The sequence below is a fragment of the Nicotiana sylvestris genome, chromosome 8, assembly GCF_000393655.2.
Source record: "Nicotiana sylvestris chromosome 8, ASM39365v2, whole genome shotgun sequence".
In the NCBI taxonomy this organism is placed as follows: Eukaryota; Viridiplantae; Streptophyta; class Magnoliopsida; order Solanales; family Solanaceae; genus Nicotiana; species Nicotiana sylvestris.
The window spans coordinates 214,803,726-214,814,132 of record NC_091064.1 but is presented as its reverse complement, the minus strand read 5'-3'; positions in this window follow the sequence as shown (position 1 = coordinate 214,814,132).

The following is a 10,407-nucleotide window of genomic DNA, read 5'->3' as shown; positions in this document are numbered from 1 at the left end:
GTTCCAAAAAATATAAAGTAATTAAAAAATTATTGCTTGTCAATTCATTTCTCACAGTTCTTCAAAATGCCTTAAAGATATATTTTGATCCAGGGAGTCATGACATTAGTGCATAGCTAGTTTGATGACTTTGAGGTCCTCTAAGAGTTGAGCATGGAAGGAAATAGTTATTTAATCACTGCAATGTACTTAAACTATTTAAGATGCCCAAGCGCACAAGTAATCTGCAAACAGTGAGCATATGATATGATCTGTCATAAATAAGATGATTATAATGATACATACCTTAATAAAATATGGCTCAACTTAGCGGGAGTTAAGAATAAAGTTAGAGCTTCGTGCTGATAACGTGTAATAAAATAAAAGTAATGCTGTAAAATATAAATAAGAAGAGATAGAAAGAAGGGAGAAGTGTTTTCTTCTTTCACTTTGGTGTATTTTTCCATTGCAATTACATGGACTTTTATAGGCATAAAAAGTAAAGATGATGGACATAAAGTAGGAGATTTGATCTTTAAGTTATTCATAACATGGGCATCCAATGTAGCATTCAATGTAGTATCCAAAGTAGTATCCAATGTATAAACTATTCATAACACTATGTAGATTGAGGCATTAGATAAACAGAAAAATTATTAGTTACATAATATTAAAATATAAATCATCGAAGTAAATAAGATAACTTACTTGAAAATGTATAAAGAGACTAGTTTTGTTATCTCCATACAGTGTTGGGTCCACCTTTAGCATGTAATAGAGAAATCGTGATGATTGAGAAACTTACTGAAAGTGATTTAATAAACCTTTGGGGTGTTTTATACGATGTCCGGTAACTATATTGGGGTCGAATTTAATTTAGACTTACACCAAAAGTTAAAGTCTCATAAAGGAGTAAAATGCTTTCTAATAAAAGAGTACGTGCCATTTCATCATAATCCTTGTTGGTGTGATTTAACAACTTGCATCCAGAGTACAGTATAGTTATTTCCTATCCCTTCACCTTATTCCATTTCTTCCCTTATTCTGCTCTTAGCAACTAAAAGAAAATACTCCCTCTACAATAAGTGGCCAATTTATTTTTTTTATTTTGGTCCAAAATAAGTGTCCATTTATATAATCAAGACAAAATTTAATTTGTTTTTTCAAAATTAGCCTTATGTACGTAACCCTAAAAAGTCATTTACTCCTCGTATTTGAGAAGAGAAGTAAGTACTACTATAACTATGGTGCAATATTTAATGAAGTGTAGTTTAGTCACACTAACTATTTTCGTTTAGAATTTAGTATTTCCTTAATGGGTGTCACTACTAGAAATCCGGAAAAAAGCGACCAAAATTTAGCGACCAAAGTTGGTATGTGGGAAAAAGCGACCAAAATAAATAAAAGAAACAAAATAGCGACAAAGGTTGGTCGCTACTTGGTCGTTATATTAGTCAAAATGTTGACTGGACTGGTCAGACTTTCTTGGTCAAACATTTACTGAGATTAGTGACCAATGTTGGTCGCTAAAGTGGGACCCACCTACAAAATTTTAATAATTATATTATTATTTTAAAAAAATTATAAAATATAAATATATATAAAATAAAAATTGCGACCAACGTTGGTCGCAACTTAAAGGGTAGGAAGATACCGTCCAACTTTGGTCGCTTAAATGGGACCCAGTTAAACAATTTTAATAATTATATTATTAATTTAAATATTATATGAAATATAATTAAATTTGATTTAAATATAGCGACCAACTTTGGTCGCTAAACTAAATTCTTGAATAAATGGCGACCAAAGTTGGTCTCTATTCAGGTCAACAATGGTCAAAATTAAAAATCACTTTTGTATTTACTATCTAAATAATATAAATGTAAGCCGTTAATACTTTTGTAATACAAGGGATGAATAGTACTACGAATCGTGCGTGTCTCTCTCTCTTTCTATATATATATATATATGTGTGTGTGTGTGTGTGTGTGTGTGTGTGTGTGTGTGTGTGTATTCAATATGTAGCCTTTCTTTTCAAAATTAATGTGTTGTCTTTTATTTAAAAGTAGTCTTGGGATTTACAAAAACTTCCTGAAGAAGTCTTGAAAGTACTTGTATGTGCTAGTACTATGCCAATTGACTGCAGGTACGTCCTGGACAGGTTAGGTAAATATATATAGCTTATATATATAATATATATACTTACGCTATACTATGCACTGAGTATAAGTATATTAGGTCATACTGTATCGAATATAGCTTTTATATATATATATATATATATATACTTACACTATATTATGCACTGAGTATAAGTGTATTAGGTCATACTGTATCGAATATAGCTTATATATATTTTTTATATATACTTACGCTATACTATGCACTAAGTATAAGTGTATTAGGTAATACTGTATCGAATATAGCTTTTATATATATATATATATATACTTACGTTATACTATGCACTAAGTATAAGTGTATTAGGTAGTATTATATCAAATATAGCTTATATATATATATATAATATATATACTTACGCTATACTATGCACTGAGTATAAGTGTATTAGGTAGTATTATATCGAATATTGCTTATATATATATATATAATATATATACTTACGCTATACTATGCACTGAGTATAAGTGTATTAGGTAGTATTATATCGAATATAGCTTATATATATATATAATATATATACTTACGCTATACTATGCACTGAGTATAAGTGTATTAGGTCATACTGTATCGAATATAGCTAATATAATATATATATATATATATATATATATATATATATATATATATATATACTTACGCTATACTATGCACTAAGTATAAGTGTATTAGGTAATACTGTATCGAATATAGCTTATATATATATATATATATAATATATATACTTACGCTATACTATGCACTACGTATAAGTGTATTAGGTAGTATTATATCGAATATAACTTTATATATATATATATATATATAATATATTATGCACTAAGTATAAGTGTATTAGGTAGTATTATATCGAATATATATATATATAGCTTAAATAGAATTAAAATCCTAAATTTATACTACATATGTACATAATTTTAAATTGTATTATATATATATATATATACATATATATATATATATATATATATTGAATTAAAATCCTAAATTTATACTACATATATATATAATTTTAAATTGAATTAAGAGTAATATAATTTTTTTAGAAATAGCAACCAACGTTGGTCGCTATTTCTAAAAATTCAAAACTGATTTACCTACCAAAATTGCGACCAACTGTGGTCGCTATTTTTAATTCCAGACTGTCAAAACCGGGATCCCCTCCCATTCTTTATAAAAAATTCCCAAAATCTCTCTTTTCTCTCTCACACTCAACCCCCCCCCTTCCAACTCCCAGCACCAGAGGCCCCACCCACGCCACCAACGACCACCGCCCAGCTGCCACCGCCCCCTCGCCGTCGCCTCTACCGCTGCTGCGTCTCTCTCCTTCTCCACCTCCTAAAAATTCTAGGTTATAATTACAATTTATATCTTTTGTGTAAGCTTATAATGTTTTGTTTATTAGCTATGAATTAGTTTCAAATGACTAGTGTTTCAATTGATTATTTAACATTGTATTTTATAGAAACCTAGGGTTTAGGTTGTATTTATCATTATTTAACATTTTATAAAAATCTAGGGTTTATAGAAATCTAGGGTTTATAGAAATGTTAACATGTTATTTAACATTGTATTTAACTTTATTTAACATTTTATAGAAATCTAGGATTTATAGAAATCTAGGGTTTAGGGTATGGGTTGAATTTTTAGGATATAATCATAACTTTTAGTTTATGTTTAAACTCGTAGGATATGAATATAACTTTTAGTTTTTAGGTTTTGTTCTTGTGAATTGAACTTGTAGGATATAAATTGAAATTTTAGGATATGAGTTGAATTTTTAGGATATGAATTGAAACTTTTAGGATATGAGTTGAACTTTTAGGAAATAAATTGAACCTTTAGCATATGTATTGAACCTTTAGGATATGACTTGAACTTTTAGTTTATGTTTAAACTCGTAGGATATGAATATAACTTTTAGTTTTTAGGTTTTGTTCTTGTGAATTGAACTTGTAGGATATAAATTGAAATTTTAGGATATGAGTTGAATTTTTAGGATATGAATTGAAACTTTTAGGATATGAGTTGAACTTTTAGGAAATAAATTGAACCTTTAGCATATGTATTGAACCTTTAGGATATGACTTGAACTTTTAGTTTATGTTTAAACTCGTAGGATATGAATATAACTTTTAGTTTTTAGGTTTTGTTCTTGTGAATTGAACTTGTAGGATATAAATTGAAATTTTAGGATATGAGTTGAATTTTTAGGATATGAATTGAAACTTTTAGGATATGAGTTGAACTTTTAGGAAATAAATTGAACCTTTAGCATATGTATTGAACCTTTAGGATATGACTTGAACTTTTAGTTTATGTTTAAACTCGTAGGATATGAATATAACTTTTAGTTTTTAGGTTTTGTTCTTGTGAATTGAACTTGTAGGATATAAATTGAAATTTTAGGATATGAGTTGAATTTTTAGGATATGAATTGAAACTTTTAGGATATGAGTTGAACTTTTAGGAAATAAATTGAACCTTTAGCATATGTATTGAACCTTTAGGATATGACTTGAACTTTTAGTTTATGTTTAAACTCGTAGGATATGAATATAACTTTTAGTTTTTAGGTTTTGTTCTTGTGAATTGAACTTGTAGGATATAAATTGAAACTTTTAGGATATGAGTTGAATTTTTAGGATATAAATAGAAATTTTAGGATATGACTTGAACTTTTGTGGATATGAATTGAACCTTTAGGATATAAATTGAACTTTTAGTTTATGTTTAAACTCGTAGGATAAGAATTGATGAACTTTTAGTTTTTAGGTTTTGTTCTTGTGAATTGAACTTGTACGATATAAATTGAAATTTTACGATATGACTTGAACTTTTTAGGATATGAGTTGAACCTTTAGGATATGACTTGAACTTTTGTGGATATGAATTGAAGGTTTAGAATATGAATTGAACTTTTAGTTTATGTTTTGGAATTTTAGATTGCCGGAGGATTATTAGAAGAGGTTGATGACGTTATTAGACATGCAATAGAACTTCCACCAAGAATAACTAAGACACAGTACCTGGCAAAGTGTGCCTTTAATTGTTATTCTCATTAGCGATAATGATGATGAGAAGGCAATGACAAGTGTTTCAAATAGTGATGGTGTAGGTAGGAATTTAGTATTTCCTAAGTAGATAAAAGAAGAGCTTATAGAGTAATTCTGTACTTCATTTTCCATGAGGAAAGAAGTTTAATTGAGAGTGACAAGGTTGATGAAGACAGAATGTGTTATGTTGGTCATGGCAGTTCCCATAAAATGGGGATCATAAGACTCTATGATGACAGAGATTATAGGAAGTTTTGTTCTAAATTTTCTTTCAAGTCTGATCCGTACAAGTTTAATGTGATATTGGTGATATTGCTTCGGATTCAGACAATGATTTGACCGACAAAAGTATGGAAATGCTCTTAAAAAGAATTAAAGGTAAAATCTTTTCAGCATCTTTCTCTACCAAGAAAAACGTTTTACTTTTAATTCTTTTTAAGAGCATTTCCATACTTTTGTCGGTCAAATCATTGTCTAAATCCGAAGAAATATCACCAATATCACATTAAGCTTGTACGGATCAGACTTGGAAGAAAGTTTAGAACAAAACTTCCTATAATCTTTGTCATCATAGAGTCTTATGATCCCCGCTTTATAGGAACTGCCACGACCAACGGAAAACATTCTATCTTCATCAACGTTGTCACTATCAATCAAACTTCTTTTCCTCTTGGAAAGTGAAGTAGAGAATTCCTCTATAACCTCTTTTATCTACTTAGGAAATGTTAAAATCCTACCTACACCATCACTATTTTGAAACACATGTCGTTGCCTTCTCATTATCATTGTAGCTATAGAGATCAACAATTGATCAAAGACACACCCTGTCAGGTACTGTATCCAAGTTATTCTCTGTATCCAAGTTCATCCCGAGTAATAGTACCACGAGGATAATCACCAAAGCCACCAGACAGCTTTATGATGCCAATGAAGCAAGATGAGTTATTCAATGAAACTCGTATTGTAAAGAAGAAGAAAGAGACTGATACAGAAAAGAGGGTCGAGCCTCGATTATATACATGTAAGCTTTTTACTTTTCATTAAGTATTTTGATTTACTTTTATATAAATTTTGAAATACTAATTCAATATATATAATTTTTCATATAGGTTCGATTCACATGCAACTGGCGTGGGGGAATTTATACGCAGTCAACCACCTAATGAATCGGGCGAGGCAATCCAACTTTCGGACGAGGATGCTGAAAGAACACTCCTTGAGTACTTTATATATTTTGAACTAGACAAAAAAACTTAGTTCTATTGTGTTAGTTCTTTTTAGTTTGAATGGGCTTGTAATAAGCGTTAACTTAGTTTTGTTAGCTTAATGTGTTAGCTCTATTGATTGTTGTTTTTAATTGTTGTTGTTGTTGTTGTTTCTGGCATAAAATGCCTGTTTAGGATGTTTGGTAAGCTGGCAGGTGGTGTAGCTCCCAAAACAGGCAGTTTCTGCCAAAAATATACCAAGAAAAGCGACCAACTTTGGTCTCTATTTGGTCGCTTTTCACTATAAAAAAAAATATTTTCTGGGCAATAGCGACCAACCTTGGTCGCTACCTGCCCAGATTTCTATTAAAAAAATACAATTTCTGGAAATATAGAGACCAATGTTGGTCGCTTATCTTTAAAAAAAATTAAATTCTTGAATTTAGCGACCAACTTTGGTCTCTATTGTCCAGATTTTAAAATATAATATTTGGATTATAGACCAAAGTTGATCGCTTTCTAATGATTAATGATAAATTAAAAACAATGTATTTCATATGTAGAGACCAACTTTGGTCGCCAAATTTATATTATTAAATTAATATAGCGACCAAAGTTGGTCACTAAAGTCAAAATCAGAATATTTGGCCCTTTTAGCTTAGAGACCATCAATATAGCTACCAGACGTGTTTGGTCGCTTTTTGGGCCATAAGTGACCAACTTTGGTCACTTTTTTCCGGATTTCTAGTAGTGTGTGCCCAAAGCAAATTGGTCACTTATTATGGACCGGATGAAGTACTCATTAACTATTTTTGTATTAGCAAGTTGTTGAACTTACTCTCCAACCAACTTGTATAGTATCTGATCCTTTTTGAATTTTCAATCTGACATGCACTGTGTTGTTGATCTTTAACACGAGGATTCCATATACTAGCTGCCATTTGAGCTCCCGCAAACTTATTATTTGGATTATTTTCAGTCCGAACAATAGCAACCTGTATGTAGCATATGAAATTTTGTCAACTCATGACAAAAGTACATCTAACATGTATATTAGTTTTTGGCTTTTTTTATTTGTTTCGACGGTCTAAAATAATTACAAACGGTAACCCAAATATATGAAATGTATACACTCATATATAGATGTGTGTGTTAGATGTATATTATATACTTAAAATCAATATTGATACATTTGCCGACTATTATTTTGAGTGCGGCCCAAAAATATAACTATCCCTTATTTTTATTTATTTTATCTTTGAATAAATAACAATAAAATCTACATTGTATAGCCGCCTCCAAAATAATATCCGAAAAATATATATATATTGTAAATTAATATATAGTATACACATTTTATATATAATCAATATGTGTGTATATATACATACATACATACATATACATATTTATATAATTGACTAGCCATTGTAATTATTTTCGACTTACCAGCCAAATATATTAAAAGCCCTAAATATTAAGGGCTTGCCTGGAAAAAGTGGAAAAAGGATTTGCCTACTTAGTAGGACAAGACAAGTGAAACGGACTGTGGGAAGCCCACTCATTTTGCAGAATTTGCATATTTAATTGTTTTTATGCCATGTAAAAGCGAAATAAAAAAAAAGGCAAAAGGAAAAACCTGCGAAGCGTAATTAAATATTTAATAATTAAAAAGTCTCTTAGCGTATTATTTAACAAAAAATTCAATTAAAAGACAAAGCAAACAACAGTCTAGAAAATGAGAAGATGAATGTTTGTACCGTGTATCCTTTTGGCTCACTATTGTTATTAGCCTGTGCAGAGGCAATAAATATATATATGAGATTTTCGAAATTATGAAAAACTAAACATGTTTATTCTTTATACACGAACTTTTCAATTTTTCTTATTGTAAATTTGAGTTCTTTAGACTGTTGTATTCTATATAAATGGAATTAAAAAGGGTTATCCGGTGCACTAAGCTCCCGCTATGCACGAAGTCCAGGGAAGAATCGGACCACAAGTGTCTATTATACGCAGTTTTACCCTGCATTTCTGTAAGAAGCTGTTTTCACAGCTCGAACTCATGACTTTCTGGTCATATGGCTATAACTTTACCAGTTACACCAAAGCCCCCCATCTATATAAACGCAATTATGAATTCTATTTTTTGGAAGTGAATTATTCTAGCTATAGTAGTAAATTGGTGTATCATTATCTTACCGCAACCAATTGAACATCAAAGGTGACATCCTCCGGCGGTGGCATATGTGTTTGTCTTATAGGATCATCTTTTGTAATTCTTTATATTTATTCATAAATTTGTCAACACTAATAATTTTCTTGATTCTAAAATGTATCCTGATAAAGTATATAAAGAAGTTACGAAAAATATAATCTAGCCAAAATCTTATTGGTGAATCTCCATTTGTTTTTTTTTTTAATATTGGTTATTTGTATTAAAAAGTGAAAAAGATAAATAAATAAATAAATAAATAAATAAATAAATAAATAAATAAATAAAAAAATAAGCGCATTAGAAGTTATACATTTCCGTATAATGTACATATTGTAGTCTCTCCATATACCTCCCATTTAGATGAGTTAAGACTAAGCTTTGTCCGAATTCATTGAGTGATTGCTCCTAATATATTGATTTAAAGTAATTTTTCATTTGAGTGGTCTATCAGAAACAATCTTTCTATCTCTGGGTAGGGGTAAGATATGCGTACACATTATCTTCCCCAAACCTCACTGATAAGATTATATTGGGTTGTTGTTATTGTTCTCTAGTAATACTGTACTAATTTATATTCTGATTATGAACCATAGTACATGGCTAGATGTTTAGCAGCCTTACCAAATGAGATATATGATTTATGTATGAAGGAAAATAACATGGCTGCGCTGTTGCACTAACTATAAAATAAATAAAACAATAGAAGCTACAGGACAACAAAAAGATATTGTAGGGAACAACTATAAATGCATATGGTGATTTCCCAATACCACGCATTATATAACTAGCAATATTCTAAAAAAAGAAAAAGATCAGTTCAACAACAATAGGAATAAAAGGATAGAGTTCAACGACAAGTGAAAATTTTTCCACCGTCACGCATTTTTGACAGACCATATAATGTTTAGAAATATAAATAGTTTTAGCCATTCCTTATAAGCTAAATCTTTGGCATTTTAAAAAGTATGAAATAAGTCAATCTCTCCTCTTGAATAGGTGGGCAAGACTTTTCTTGCCACAAGTTCTAACGAGATTGTTCACAAATTCAGACGGATTACTACACCAACACCTTATCGCATCCAATTGATTCAAATCAACCCTGGAAATTATATTCATTCTTATGGTACCAATTCCAACAATTCTCAGTGTTTAAATTCAACCCAAACCTTTAAAACTCGATAATTTCACTTTATATTTTTGGGTATTATCACTTTTAGCTCGCGCAAAAAATTATTTATACTTGGTAGTTAAAAGTGTATAAAATTTGTGTAATTTTTGTATATCACATACAAAATGTATATATATATAAAATTTTATATATTTTTCGGCTATTATTTTTAAAGCGGGTATACATTGTCATTTTCTCTATCTTTTTTAACAATTTTTTTCAAAATCAACAAAATCCAATAATAATGTTACTATAATCCTTATTATTGTTCTCGATTGTTTCCATCCTTCATATTGCCAAATATCCACATTTAAACATCACACAAATAACATGCCTATTTATCCTTAAATTCAGATAACAATTAAACTTATATGTGATTTTAAAGATACGTAATTTCGCCTAACACCAGTTGATAAATATGACCAGTTGATAATGGAAATAAACAACAAAATAAAGCAAACCAGTATTGAAGTGCAATTCAACCCTCGAGCTATGTCGCCCTCGAACTGAGAGTAGAATTATGAAATGAACTGATGAACAAGAGAAACAGAAAATTGTCTTGTTTTTATATGCGTCAATGTAAGGTGATTACAAAATGAT